General features: G+C 53.7%; 1 protein-coding gene across 4 annotated transcripts in view; it reads left to right on the forward strand.

Annotated features, from left to right (window-relative positions):
• Mideas (mitotic deacetylase associated SANT domain protein) overlaps positions 1-14,309 on the forward strand; it is a 67,429-nt gene that overhangs the window by 20,736 nt on the left and 32,384 nt on the right. Inside the window, exon 1 of one of the 4 annotated variants that reach the window (XM_085697389.2) lies at positions 5,837-6,374. The exons of 1 other annotated variant lie outside the window; for it this stretch is intronic. The gene's annotated coding sequence lies outside the window, so the exon portion shown is untranslated. Of the gene's footprint in view, positions 1-5,836; positions 6,375-7,375; positions 7,512-14,309 lie in introns of those variants that run through there. 2 more of the 4 variants (XM_048449136.3, XM_048449138.3) reach the window with 2 other exon arrangements.

A 14,309-nucleotide genomic window follows, 5' to 3' on the forward strand; every position in this document is an offset into this window, starting at 1 on the left:
AGCAACGAAAGTGGCAATTAAATGATATCCTATTTATTGATTACTTGTAATCTTTCTATATATGGTTTTATTAAAGTTCTCACCCAAAGTATTCACTAGTGCCCACCAAGTGCAGATCCTGCCCAGATGTCAGCGTTACCAGGATGTACTGTGTCTTTGAGGAGCTCTGATCTGGCCCATGATGCTCTGACCCAGAGAAGGTCAGCAGAGTAGGGCGATGTGTAGATGACGGAGTAAAGATAACCCAAGGACCACTGTGTAGAAGCGGAGACCTAAGAGGGGTTTGGGCATCAGGGGTTTGCTGAGGAAATTCTGTCAAGAGGAAGGGAAGCAGAAGTTAACTAAGCAGGTATGCTATTGCAGCTGGAGCCTGCAGGCAGCCATGCAGCGCAGGCAGCCATGCAGCCCAGACTGCCACACTCTTGTCTTTGGGTGGGACCAGTGGAGACCTTTAGCCAGCACTCAGTTGCCAGCCTGGTGAAATAGGAGAACCCTAATACCATCATCATGTATGTATCAGCTTCCTTTGCACGGAGGAATGAAGGAAGGCTTCTTAGAAGTGCTGCTGGGAGACCTGGGCATGGGTTACCTGCAGATGAAGGGAGAAGGAGGAGCAGGAGGGAGGAGTGTTCGGGTGGAAGTTTCACCTCAGCCCCTGGCATCCAAAAATCCAAAGAGTCTGGAATGTTTGGGTGGAAGTTCCATTCCAAGCCCCGTCTTCCGACTCTCTCCAAACCCTGCTACATCTCAGAAAGCGCGCCAAATGACCCTGCCCCCAGAGATGGTCAAGACCTCTCCCACAGCCCCCCAGAACACAGACACGTGGGCTTCCTGGGGCCCTGGAAAATCATCTGGAAGCATTGTATCTATTAAACCTGGACTTTTTCTAATTTGGTTTGATTCGGTCTGAATTAGATTGCTGTGTTGGTGGAGAGGCTTATGGGGCACAGAAACAAAGGAGGAGGCATCTTGGGGAACCTCTGGTCATCCGCTGTGTCGGTGGGGTCCCGAGATGGGAAGCTGGATGGCGTCAGGGGCCCCGAGAATGTGAGTCACAGCCTCAGCCTTATGCAGGAGGTAGCAGGACTACTAAGGAATGGGCACTCTGATGGCTTGTGGATCATACAGTGTGTTTGGCCAGAGCACAGAGATCGGTTAAGGCGGCAAGGAAAATGATAGCCAGCACAAATCAAAGACCTAGTGTGTGCCAGACATTTAAAACTCTCTCATCCACACTTTGCAGAGGAGCAGAGTGTTTAAGTAACCTGCCTGAGGTCATCAGGCTAGTGTGAACCAGGATTTGGACTCAGGGCTTAACCTGTGTTTTTAACCTGGATGCTCCCATGACTGTGAATTTTGGATTTCAGTCTATGACTTAACAGTATTTGTTTTCATTTCGAAGCATGCTCCGTTGCACACATTGGATCTCTGGGGATCTCTTTCTTCCTGGCTCACAGCAAGATGTAGAGAAGCTGACTTCTAGCCAACAGCCGATAAGGGAGTTTGTCCAGGGCTGGCTCTGCAGTGGGCCCGGCTCTATGCTAAAGTGAGGTATCCGGGAAGCTGGCAGCTCTTGTCCCTTGAAGAAAGGGTGTCTCTGTCCCTTGCTGGCAGCTTTCGCTGTTTTGTTCTTTTCCCTGCACACAGCCAGACGTCTCTCCTAGAGTGACAGCACCAACTGGGGACATCTATAGAAGCTCTCTTCAGGCCTGACAAAGGCACTGGGAACCTGGCTAGGCCGGCAGGGGAGGGGCAGGTGGGAAGTACCCTGGGATGCAGACAGCTGGGGGCTGGTGTGGCAGGCATTTTCCAGAACAGGTGAAGTAACTGGGAACCAAAGAAGAGGGTCCCTGGTTTTCAGAGGCAAAAGAGATCAAAGTGTAGGGGCTTCTCAGCTTAATTTCTTGACTGGGTTGGTTTTCAGTTGTCCACTCTTTCAGGAAGGACCTGGTAAGGTTTGAGGAGGAGACACAGTCATCAGAGGGGTGTCCCTAATCAACTCAGGCTCTCCAGTGTGGTGGAAAGAATGCAAAAGGCATGGGTTGGGGGCAGCCCTGGAGGGACATCTCAGATAAGACACCAGATTGATACTGGACATAGTCCCTTTAGTGGGGCCCAGCAGAGTATTGTCCTGGGACCCAGTGGGGCCATTTTGGGTGGGAGTGTGTGTGTAAGGATATTTCCTGGAATTGAGTTCTTGAAAGGGAGAAAGTACTGGGGAGGAATAAATACTAATAAATAACAGTTATAACCCCTTAGACTGTGGTGGATTTGTTATAGGCAAAACAAAACGAAACAAAAAACAGCAACAACAAAAAAACTCAGAGAAGGCTCTTGACAACTGTCCTAAAACTGCACAGCAGATTTAGACAGGATCCAGACTCAGTCCTGGTTTCCTATCTTTCCCACAACTCTCTCTCTCTCTTCTTAGAACTCTAGGTGAGGAGGTCCTAAAGATAGTATCTTCATTTTACAAAGGGAAATAACAGTAGGGGCATAAGGAAGCTGGCATTGTGGACTTACGGTACCCTCAATAGTCTTTGTGCCCCGGTGAAGGGGCACTAACACTCCACATGCACTGACTTCAGTGGAGAAGGGCAGGAACAGAGAAGGAACAAGCATGCAAATTTGGGGACTGGGGAGAAGAAAACTTTTTTTTTTTTATAACAGTATTTATATATAGCTCAAGCTACTCCCAAACTCTTGGTCTTCCTGCCTCTGCCTCCTGAGTTCTGGGATTATAGGAGTGTGCCACCTCTTCTACTCCTCCCTTTTTTCACTCAAATCCTCCCCTAGCAAGGCCTCATGCACTGAGCTCCACCCCAGCCCTAAAACTCCTCATTATTCTGTAGTGAACAATGCCAACAGAAAGTTAATGGAAGTAGCAAGGTGGGTAGTAAGACCCTGGGCTTCTTGGAAGCCCTTCCCATTCTTTATAATAGTTATTGTGATTTAACTTATGTACCATAGAATTCACCCTTGGGGAGTTTTTAAAAATAATTTCTTCATTTTGTTTGTATGAATATTTTTGTCTGCATATGTGTGTGTGCACCAGACGAGTGCCTTGTGCCTGTGGTGTCAGATCTTCTGGAACTGGAATTTTGGGTGGCTGTGAGCCTCCGTGTGGTTGCTGGGAACTGGACCCAGGTCCTCTGCAAGAGCAACAAGTGTTCTTAATTGCTGAGCCGCCTCTCTGACCTCACCTTGCTCTCCCCCACCAACCCCTAAGAGGTTAATGGGCGGGACATAGGTGATGGCCACTCAGGAGAATGCTCTCTTACTCTGAGTTGACATCATCCCAGGACACCTCAGGTGGGACTCAGAGCTCAGAATCCAGCCCAGGATGCTTTGCTTCCTGGAGTGTTGCTTAACAGATACACAGGGACCTGGAGCTCTGTATTTCTCTCTCCCCTGTGTTTGTGTTTGTGAAGAAGCGGGAGAAGAATGGCATTCTCCGGGAAAAGTCTCAGGAGCCCCCCCCCCCCCACGCTCTCAAAGGTGACCTTCTTGGCTGCCCCACATGCTTGCAGGAGGGACTGGAGAGCTTCTAAAACCAAAACTTTCGCTTCACAAGTCAGTGATTCTGCTTTGTCATATCTGCAGGAAGACTGACCTCTGAGGCTTTCCCAGAAAGACTGTAGCTTCCTCTGTACCCGCTCCCCTCTTGGCTTGGTGGGAGGCAGGCTTCTACCATGTCAGTACAGCCCCTCTCCCCCTTTCGGAGCTGGCCCAAATTTAGAAGTTCAGCTGAGTGAAGAAGTGTGCGGTTCAAGGTCAGCGGCTCCTGCAGGGTCACTGGCTTCTCTTTCTTGTGCACCTTGCCACCTGCCTCTCTCTCATGCGACTTCTGGGACAGGCCCGGCAGTTTGTGTGGGGGGAGAGGAAGTCATCTGAGACCAGGCTGAACCATGTTTTTTGCAGTGGCTCCTAGTGGTTTCTGTGAGGCCAGGACCTGGCTCTATGGTGGCAGACTTTTCTATGACTGTGCTCCACAGCTAGGTCATTTGGGGGGCTATCCCAGGACTGGTTTGTATTCTCTTTCAGGGGCTCCCTCTGGGCTGGCTCTGGTTAGCTGCAGGGGCATCTCAGGAAGCTCAGGATGGCTGTAGGTTTAATGAAGGACCTAGCAGTAGTGGACACTGGAGACCAAGTGGGTTGCTTTTATTTTTCTCTCACCTGGATAAACTGTCACAGGGAGGAAGAAACCTGCAAATGGGAAAACCAAAATGGCTTTTAAACCCAGCCTCTGGCAGGAGCACTGAGAGGCTAGCCTGTACTTGGGGGACCGTGTACCTGAGTACCCCAGTCCCTCAACGGGTCAGTGACTTACTCTTTGGGAGCCGAGGACGAGAGGTGACAGATTATTGGGTTACCCTGCGACCTTCTGCAAGGCATGCAAGCTCTCTGATCCTGTATTCCCCTCTGATGAATGAGTACTGAAATATGCTCACAGCTGCTCAGTCGCTGGGTGGGGAAGGGTTTGGAGACTTGTCTAGTCTACACTGGGGAGTCTGGACTTTTCCTTGCGGAAAGGGATTTCCCAGACTCCTTCATTAATTTTTCACAACCACAGAATTGTGGATCTTGAACTGGAAGAGATTTTAAGAGGTCATCTGGTCTGGTTCCCAGGCATGCTTACTGGTATTTTGTAGCCAAAATTCTTTGCCCTGTCTGTCATGACCTAGGACAAATAGACCCTTGTCCTCCTGGGAAGGAGTACCTTCCAAGTGCAGGTGCACACAGGTAACGATGAAGCCAGCAAAGAGATGGAAGAGGGTGGTGGGGAAGCCATGCCTCTTAGGTCTTGCAGGTTTTCATGAAGCTTCCTTGTTGGATGTCGGTGTCATTCACTCTCTAGGTAAGGTGAAGTCCCAGGCCCTGCAGTCTCGGTGAGATCCTGACACTTGGGACCGGTGGCAGGGGAAAGTGTCTCTCAGAACACAGTGTGTTCCTCAGTGGTTTTTCCTTCAAAGGAAAAACCTTCTGACTCATCTTAAGAAGCAACAACATCCAGACAGCAAAACACACCTGACTTTCCCTCAGGTCTGGAAGACCTCTTGAGTTTCCCATCATCCACCAAACGGGAAAAGAGGCATCATGGGCTAGGACCAGAAAATTATGGCAAGGGGGAGAAGGGCAGGGCCTAGAGTCACCACTGCCCATCTTAGGCCTGAATTGTGAGAATTCAACCCAGGAGCTTTTCATCACCAAGTAGTGGTCACGTGAGTCCTTTACAGGGACAGGGCCAGTTGGCTAGTTTCTCTGTAACCTTCACACTATGGGTAGGCTGGTGGCTTAGAAATCGAAACCCAGCAGCAAGGCTATTGATAAAGTGCCTCAGAGAGGACCCTGCACGCTTTTCCAAAGCCACAGTTTTCTTTGTGGAGGAAAGCGACTTGTGCCCTCTCCACCATTACACACACACACACACACACACACACACACACACACACACACACACACACACAATTTCTCTCTCTCTCTTTCCTGGCAGGCTGGATGTGTTTCCAAACATTTCATCACTGTCTCCTCCTGACCTTGGTGTGTGCAAGGAACAAGCCGCGTGGCCTGTTGGTTACAGAAGTGCCACGGCGGGTGTTTGGGGCGGGGGGGTGAGACCGGGGACGGGCTCAGGTCTAGGCTTGGGGTGGAGGGTGGCCGCAGCCTCGCCAGTGGAGATGAGGTCTGCTGGAAATCCCCAGCCCGGCAGCCGCCCGAGGTTTAAAGACGCCTCCCCGGCCTTATTTGGTCGCAGGAAGTGGGCGGCGCGGAGCCTGCAGGCGGAGAGGCCGCCCAGAGACAGTTGTGCTGATGAAGTGGTAGAGCTGGTTCCTGCTCGCCGCCGTGCCGCGCGCGCCGGCCAGCCACTGGGCGCTCGGCGCTCCCAGCTCAGTTGTGCAATCCTTTGTAGCACGCCAGCGAGTCCTCCTCCTTCGCTGTTGCCTCTCGCCCTCTCTCTCTCTCTCTCCCCTCTTTTTTTTTTTTTTTTTTTTTTTTTCAAGCTGTGAGCTCAACCGATGAGTCAGAGTCGTGCAATCCTGACACTGCATCGCAGGACTGGGGGTGACACGCAGGGAGGGAGAGCGCTCTCGAGGCGGACTGTAAGGGCGCGGGGCGCGCCGAGGCTGCCGTGTCGCGAGCAGCGGGTGACAGCACGCACGTCCCGCCCGGGCCCTGCCAGCAAACTTCCCAGCTTCGGGAGGCGCGGGCTTGGCGAAAACCCTGCGAACGCCGCGGGAAGGCGACGGCGCCTGTTTGGTTTTAAAAATCCGGGAGTGCGTGCAGGCGGCTGGGCTCTTCAGAGGCGACCCGAGGCGGCGGTCGGCGGCGGAAGGAAGGGAGACTGCTGGGGCCGGAGGCCGAGCGGGAGCTGGGTAAGTGGTGTTGCTCCGGGGACGACCGAGGCCTGCAGGCGGCGCGGCCAGCGAGGGGACCCCGGGGCGACCGTGCAGGAGGTGGCTGCAGCTCCGCACACGCGGGCCTCCGGCAGCTAACTTCTGCGGCCTGCGGGGCGGCGGGAGCCGCTGCGTGGGCCGCCCTAGCCCGCCTCCGCCCGGCCCGCACTCCGCGCCCGCAGCTGCGTGTGCAACGCAGCCCCGCCGTGTTTGTGCAGCTACGCAGCTCGCCCGCGGCCCGCCCACCCGGGCGCGGTCCCCGGCTGGAAAGCCCTCCCGAGCCTCGCCAGCCCGGGTACCAGCGGCTGGGGACCGCGGCTGCTGCTCCTGCGCGCGCGCGAGAAACGTGGTGACCGCAGGGACCCGCTGGCGGCACGGGCCGGGGAGGCGCGACGAGAGGCTCGCGAGCTGCGAGAACTTGGAGCCGGCGTCCCTTCTCGTTCCGGCATGCGGGGCTCTGTGTCGGCGCGGGGACTTTGCGGGGACAGATCTGCGGCGTTGGGGGGTTGTGGGGGCGGGGAACTGGGGCCGGTGCTGGAGAGGCCTAGGCTGGAGCTCTGACCGCGCGGGCCGGACGACGAGCGTGGAGCCGCCTCACCCCGCGCGCCCGGCGCTGCTGGTGCACCTCAGACCTGTCATCTGGCTCGCCCGCCCCCGCACGCCCGCGTCCCTGGCCGGGTGCTGGGTTCCATGGTGCTTGTCGTGAGCTTTGGAGCCCGGGTTCGTCTGGGCCCTGCATATGGCGGGCTCTTTGGAGTTAATAATTCCCCGCCTCACGCGCTCACAATGAGGGGCATGTGGACCTCGGCTGCGCCCCCCACCCACGCCTTAAAGGAAAGACTATGGGAAGCTGAGGAACTTTGGGTACCTGGGGCTGTTAAGCCACAGAACCAAAGCAGACCTGGAGGAGGCGCCTGCACCCAAATGAGTGTTCCAAAGCCATCTCTGGCCTGAGCTGCTGGAAAGATGAAAGGGGAAGTTTCTTGCCTCGTTTTAAACTTTGTTGGCTACGACTTCGGCGGCTACTTCCTGCTTCCACCATCCCACTTGGGACCTATTTGCTCAGGGGAGGCAGGACAGGGGAGCAGTGGCTGGTCTTTGAGGCCACCGTGGCACGTGAGTCTAGGGGGTCCCGGTGGAAGCTGTGGCTTGGGAGGGGGCAAGTGGCTTCATCCAGCACTTGGAGCCTGGTCTGGAGGTCTGGGTTATCCTGACCCTGAAGTTTTAGGACTAAGATGGTTTGCTGAAGATGGAATTGTATCTCTGACCCCCACCCCCACCCTGACTCCAGCCTGGGGGTGAAACCGTCAGTCTGAGCCCAGAGCCACCCAGGGAAAGTATGATTATATGCACTTTTAGCATCAGAGAAATGCCCTCTTTTCGGCGAGGTCAGATGACTCCAGAAGCAAAAGAGACAGACAGACTTTGAGTTGAGAACTTATGGGGCCTCTCTTTCCTGCAGCTCTGTGGGGTGTAAACATTCAATTACTGTGATAAACTATCTCATTGCACAGCCCTGGCCCAGTCTCCATTCTAATTGGATTGGCCTCTGCCAGGTTTCTCTGGTCTGTAACTCTCAGGGTCAAGGGGTGAGAGAACCTGGAGAATGCTCTGGGAAGGCCTGTCAGCTGCCTTCGTGGCACCAGGTAGAACCCCTATCCTCAATTCAAGGAGTTCTTAGAATGCCCGGGTGGATGAAAGTTTAACTTTTAAACCAGAGATTTTAAAAATGTCCCTAGTTTTAAAATCCGGGCTGCTGCTTTTAGTAAGTGGAGAAGAGGGAGGCAACAGACGGTTGGAGATGCAGTTGAGTGAGGGCTGCCCATGGCTGCAGAACCTGGGGGAAGGCTGGTGGATGCCAAGGCCTCTGGGAAGAGACAGGGTAGGTAGAGGATTGTTTCCTGGGAGCCCGGATCACAAATCTTTAGCCTTGATAGCATGTCACCTGAAAGAAAAGTTTGCTGGTGTCGGGTGAGGACCTAAGTGGCTGGGAGACTGCTACTTATTTCTCAGGTCACTGCTGAAGGCCTTCTGAACGCCCAGCTGCTGCTCTATTTGCACACATATATTGGATCAGAAGTGTAGGCTCTCCTTCACAGAGTTGCTGTGAGGACTCTTGGAATCATACATGCAGAACATCGATAGCTTCTGCTTTAGTGGAAGTTTAGGGCTGTTTCCACAATGCCTGGCATCCAGTAAGAGTTTAGTATGTGTTAGGTAGATGACACAGAGAGAGAGAGATCTTTACTACCCCCACCCAAAGGTACTTGCCAAGGTTAATAGCACACTCCTTTAGTCCCGATACTTGGGAGGTGGGTGTGGGTCGGTGGTGTGGGAGGATTATTTGAGCTCATGAGTTCAAGGCTACCCTGGGTGGTCTATGCGGTTTCTGCCTCAAAAAGAAAAACAAATTTGCTGTGTGGAGGGCCAGTGAACCTTCCTCTCCTGTAGGGACCACCTGACTTCGTCGTTAATTTCCTGAGGCTCAGTCCACCACAAACCATACTGGGTTTGCTTGGTACAGCTTGTTTCTTGACACTACCCTGCATTTAGCCTCTGGGAGCCTGTGTCTTTGTCATCCTGACCCCACGGGGACCTCAGAAGGAGAGTTGTAGAGCTTCCTGCCTGATGATCTGCTAAACTGGCCATTTCATTTGGCTAGAGCAGATTGGCACCCTTCGTGTGTGTGTGTGTGTGTGCGTGCGCGTGTGTGCACACATGTGCGTGCATGCACAGGGCCAGCTGCTGGTGGTGGCGGATCTCTACTTTTTCCTGACTCATTGGAGACTGCAGGAAATGCAGCCAGTGGTGACTTTTTGTTGGAGAAATTACTTCTGCACTTCCTAACTCCGTGCGGCTGGAGGAAATTACACCTCGGGTTGGGACTAGGAATACTGAAATCGCCAGTTCTTAGTAAGGGACCTACATTTGCATTTGAAGCAGCATTCGGGACATCGAGACTGTGAGCTCATTTTATGAATCAGACGCATGACAGCATGACTTCTGTGTTGGAAGCTGCTCTTTGGAATCCAGATCACCCTCCTCCCACCCCCACCACTTGCACACTTGTGTGAGCTCTCACAGCCACACACTTGGGAACTGTAACAGTTGGGGGGGGGCATCGATTCAAATTCCAGAGCCACCAAGCAAAACTGGTCCACACCCACTTCTGCCTTTCACACTGGAACGCCATTCCTGGATGGTGTGTGGACAGCCGCCCGCCCTGCTGGTTGGAGGAAGCCTGGCCGGTGCATGGGAGTGCCCGTGGAGCACACAGGCCCAGACTCTAGCTTCTCCGCAGGCCGTGCGATTTCCTGAGCCTGAGTTTTCTCCTCTGTAAAATGGAGAGGAGGATAGTACTTTGCACGGCTGTAAAGGCGAAACAAGATTATTCATGCAAATCGATGGGCAGATAGTAAGTAGGTCTGTTGTAGATGCTGGCTATCCAGTCACGAGGTGCAGGTCCAGCTCAGTTTGCTTTTCGTCCCTACTGCGGAAGAGGAAATGAAGGGTGTCCCACTTGTAGGAAATAATGGGGGGGGGGGCACTAGCTTGCTCAAATGGACCTTATTCTCTAATTCCTTAGGTCTTGCGTTACGACTGGTTTATTTCAGGCTACCCAGGTCCTTGCTGTTACAAGAGACTGTCCCTAGAGCAGAGGATTAAGGGCTCAGTTTCCCAGAGGTCACATTGTGCTCTGGGGAGCCTACCCTCCCAGGCCTCGAACCGAGCAGCTCACCTGGGTGGGCATAGGTACTTTGCAGCCTAGGACAAAGTACTTACCTGACATGGTGACCTGGATGGAGGTTTGGGTGGAGCTGGGGTGGGAGTTGTCCCACGCAAGAGCATGGATGAGAAACATTGAAATAGTTTATAGGAAGGAAGCTGCCATGTGTCAGCTTTGCCCGGAGGGGGATGAGGGTCCCCATGCAAGAGCATGTTGCTCATTGCTGGAGAGAGCAGGGCGACTGACCCCACGCTTTCAGCCAGGGAAGGTGCTCCCTGTCCCCTCTGCCTTTCTCTCAACCACAGGGAGGCTTGTGGCTGAGGGTGCTTTTTCCAGGCCTCCCTTCTTCCTCCAAGTTTCAGGGAGGGGGAGGGGAGCAGCCTGGGTGAGATCTGTTCACCCAAGCTGGAAGGGAGGGAGGTACCACAGGCGTGGAGCCAGCCGGGGATTCCCTGAGGCCATCCAGATTGTTAAGAGAAGATGAACTCCCGGAGAAGGAGGAATGTGGCCAGGGGATTGGGCTTCAGCATTTGTTTCCCTAGTTGGGTAGCCAGGAGGCCTAGTCCAGCCCACTGTTGCCAGAAGTTGCCAGTTGGGAAGGGAAGGCCACTAGAGAGCAGAAAGGGCCCTGTGCAGAGCAGGTGGTCCTGGCCTTCAAATTCCTCCCTGCAGAGGCTGCACTCAGCCTGGGGCAGCACCTGGGGCAAACACCTGTAACCTCACGTGACCTCACTGGATCTGAGGCCTTAGTTGGCCGAAGTTCATACATAATTCTGGGCTCCCCAGCTTTGGGGAGTTAACCCAGAGCTGAAAAACACTGGGGTGGGGGGCACCTAGCTAAACCTCTTCCATAGTACATAGGGAGGCCAACAGGCCAGCAGGCCGTGAGTTGCTGGGGCTTGCCCGTTCCCATTTCACCTTGGGAGGTTTGGAAGAGGGGTTGAGCTTACGACCAGTGTCATCCTCAGGGTCACTGTCCTCCCAGTTTGGAAGTTGGAAGGGCTGACTCCAGAGCAGGAAGAAGGCAGAGGAATACTGTCTCAGCTTCTGGGTGTGGCTCAACCTTGGACTGGCTCCACTGTGTGTGTGTGTGTGTGTGTGTGTGTGTGTGTGTGTGTGTGGTGTGTGGTTGGTCACGGAGCTGGATCTAAGGGAAAGCAGAAGTACTCAACGCTACACAGTGCACACACAGCGACAGCTAAGCATCGAAGAGGGGGTGAAGGCCCTTGCACACGGTGGCTGCTGGTGTGCCTTCTGTCCCTGTTTCAGGCTTGCACACTTGAGAGTACACAGCCCTTCCACATTACTAGCGGCGGCCTTTCCTTGCTGGTTCTGGACCTTAATGCCAAAAATAACCAGGCGGGTACTTCCACTTGTGGGACACTCATTGCCTTGGCTTCTGGGCAAGCTTGCTTACTTTCTAAAGCAGATGTCACATCTGCCATCTCTTTCTTACTTCCTGTGGCCACCCTTCCCAACCTCTCTCCGGCCCTGGCGCCTTCCCTTTTATTGCTCTTGTTCGAGTGAGTCCAGGAGGGTGGCTGCTCATCCTTGTGGGCCCGAAAGCCCTGCCAGTGTTCTCTGGGGAATACTTGTGTCCCACTGCGTCCCTGTAGCCTCCGCTGGCGCAGTTGAGTCTAGAAGAGGGGAGGCCTGGGCTGTGTGTGCTCTGCAGTTCTTGCCAGCCCTCTTTCCTGGGCCTGTTGACCAGATGTCTTACAGTCTGCACGCTGAATGCTGTTGCTGGGACTCCTTGTCTCCTTGTTCTGCCCGGCCTGTCCAGAGCTGTTGCCAGCCAGCTGTGAAGGTGGAAGAGGCCAGCCATTCGTTTCTCCCAGGTCCAGCAAAGGGGGAAGGAAATAGCCATGTATTGAGTGCTCGGCACTCCGTCTCTGCGCCACCTCATCTAATCCCACAGTAGCTTTAATATTGTGGTGCCCACTCACTGATAAGGAAGCCGAGGCTTGCAAAGACTAGCGATGGGAGAGGCTGCACACTGCACCCTGTTCAGCCTTCTCGCTGCATAGTTCCCCTCTTCGTGTGTCTGTTTCCGTGCGCACAGGGTAGAGTGCTGCACCCGCAGAATGTAGTGAAGTGGTAAGAATTAGGGCACCACTGGACTGATTGGTAGGGGAGATATTTGGGGCAGAGGAGGGCAGAAAAGATCCCTCTGTGCCTCCCTCCCCATTACACTTAACGGGCAGCCAACCAGAAGCCCAGTTTTGAGCTTCAGTCTAGGGCTTTCAGGGCCGTTCACGCATGCGTGGAAGGGGATAATGAGGCTTAATTTAGGTCTTCCAGATGTCTCCTCTCTCAAATGTGCCCCAGCCACTATCGTCCTAAGAAAAGATCTGGAGATCAGAGACTAGGGGTTAGGTGGGATCTTGGGTCTTCTTGACTGTTGGGTTTGACCCTAGGGCCTATCATTCCTGTTGGCTTGGCCCAAGTCCCAGAGTGCCTGGTTGGTGTGTACTTGGGGCTTAGGCTGAATGTTCTGCGGGTGCCTGGTGTGGCATGCCAAAGGCCTCTGGGTGTATTTCAGGAACAATAAAGAATAAATCAACAGAGGAGAAAAGGGCCTACAGCAGCTGCCCAGAGACTGGAGAAATGCAGGGAATGCGCCAGCCTTTGGCAGAGGTCCTGAATCTTGACCGGGCCTGAGAAAGGGCCCGATGCTTACATGGTGCTTGGGTAAGAGAGATGGGTAGTTCTCTGCATCTACCCTGCAGCCCTCTGAGGGGTTCTTGGCAGCCATGCTATGAACCCTGCTCTCCTGGCAGCCAGTTTTTGTGCTTCTTTTGCTTACTGGGAGAACCAGGGAACACAGTCACTTCTACACCAAGCCTGGTAACCAGATGAGTCTTGGTCCTCTATAGAGCTGATCAGACAGAGGATGGGGTGGTGGTGAAGGCTTAGGATCCCATACACCAGACTGCCAGCTTCTTCCCAAAGCTGGGAAGAGGTGAGCCAGACAGTCACTGAGGACCTGGCAGGTTTGAAGGGTTCGTGAAGTGTGGTTTGAATGAGAACATCCTCCCCTGCCAAGGTTCATCTATTTGAATGCTTAGTCACCAGGGAGTGGCACTGTTTGAGAAGGATTAGGAGGTGTGTCCTTACTGGAGTAGGGCTGGCCTTTTAGAAGAAGTGTTTCACTGGGGGTGGGCTTTGAGGTTTCAAAAGCCCCAGCCAGGCCCATGGTGTCTTTATTCCTACTGCCTGTGGATCTGGATGTCCGACTCTCAGCTGCTTCTTCAGCACCATGCCTGCCGTGCTACCTGACGTGCTGATAAGGGACCAAACCTCTGAAACTGTCAGCAAGCCCGCAATAAAATGCTTTCTCTTTTAAGGGTTGGCCTTGGTCATGGCGTCTCGTCACAGCAACAGAACAGTGAGTGACTTAAGACAGGCGCACCGTGCGAGGGCATCCCCTTGCCAGCCCATGGCTCTACTCAGGTCGTCATCTGTTGGTCCTTGGAACAAGTGACCATGGGTTCACGGTCAGTTTACTTCTGGGTCATCGTCTGATCAGTCATGAAATGGGTTTCCCCATGCGATCTTGGAATGCTTACTAATCTCCCCCTCCCTTGTTTAGCAAATGCCATGAACAGCTTTCATTCAAAAATTAAAGTTCTCAGAAGAAGTCATAGAACCCCATGCAGACATGTGATTGCCTGCTGCTCATCATCCTGGGTACTGGGGGCCATAGGTGCTCAGAGAACTAAAGCTTGGAACTGAATGGACTTACATTTCGGGGCATCAGGGGAAGGGATCAGAACTTGAACCTTTTGGGCATTTGGGGTATCTGATGGCCCGGGGGGAGCAGGCTTTGTTTGGAGGACGCTTGTGGATGTAGCCCTGGAGAATGTGGGAAGCATGTGGCTTCTAGAAGGAAAACACACAGATCCTTCCATAGGATTCTTGGGCGTGGGGATCACTGTAGCCTCTCCAGAGCTTCTCACCCACGGGGCGGTTTTCAGTCAGCCACACTTCTGGAACATCAGGGCGGTCTTCACAGTCTTCAGGGAGAAGTTGTGTCTTGGAGGCTTCGGTTCACCTGGTGTTTCAAAACTGCTCTGTGCGGCATCCAGATGGGAGGCGGAGCCTGGGACTCAAGTTTGCAGAAAGTTATTGAGACAGGCAGCCCTGGCTCCAGTCCTGGGACTCGCCTCTGTGCTCTTCTGACCTTT

The sequence above is a fragment of the Myodes glareolus genome, chromosome 11 (assembly GCF_982192425.1).
Source record: "Myodes glareolus chromosome 11, mMyoGla1.1, whole genome shotgun sequence".
Lineage (NCBI taxonomy): Eukaryota > Metazoa > Chordata > Mammalia > Rodentia > Cricetidae > Myodes > Myodes glareolus.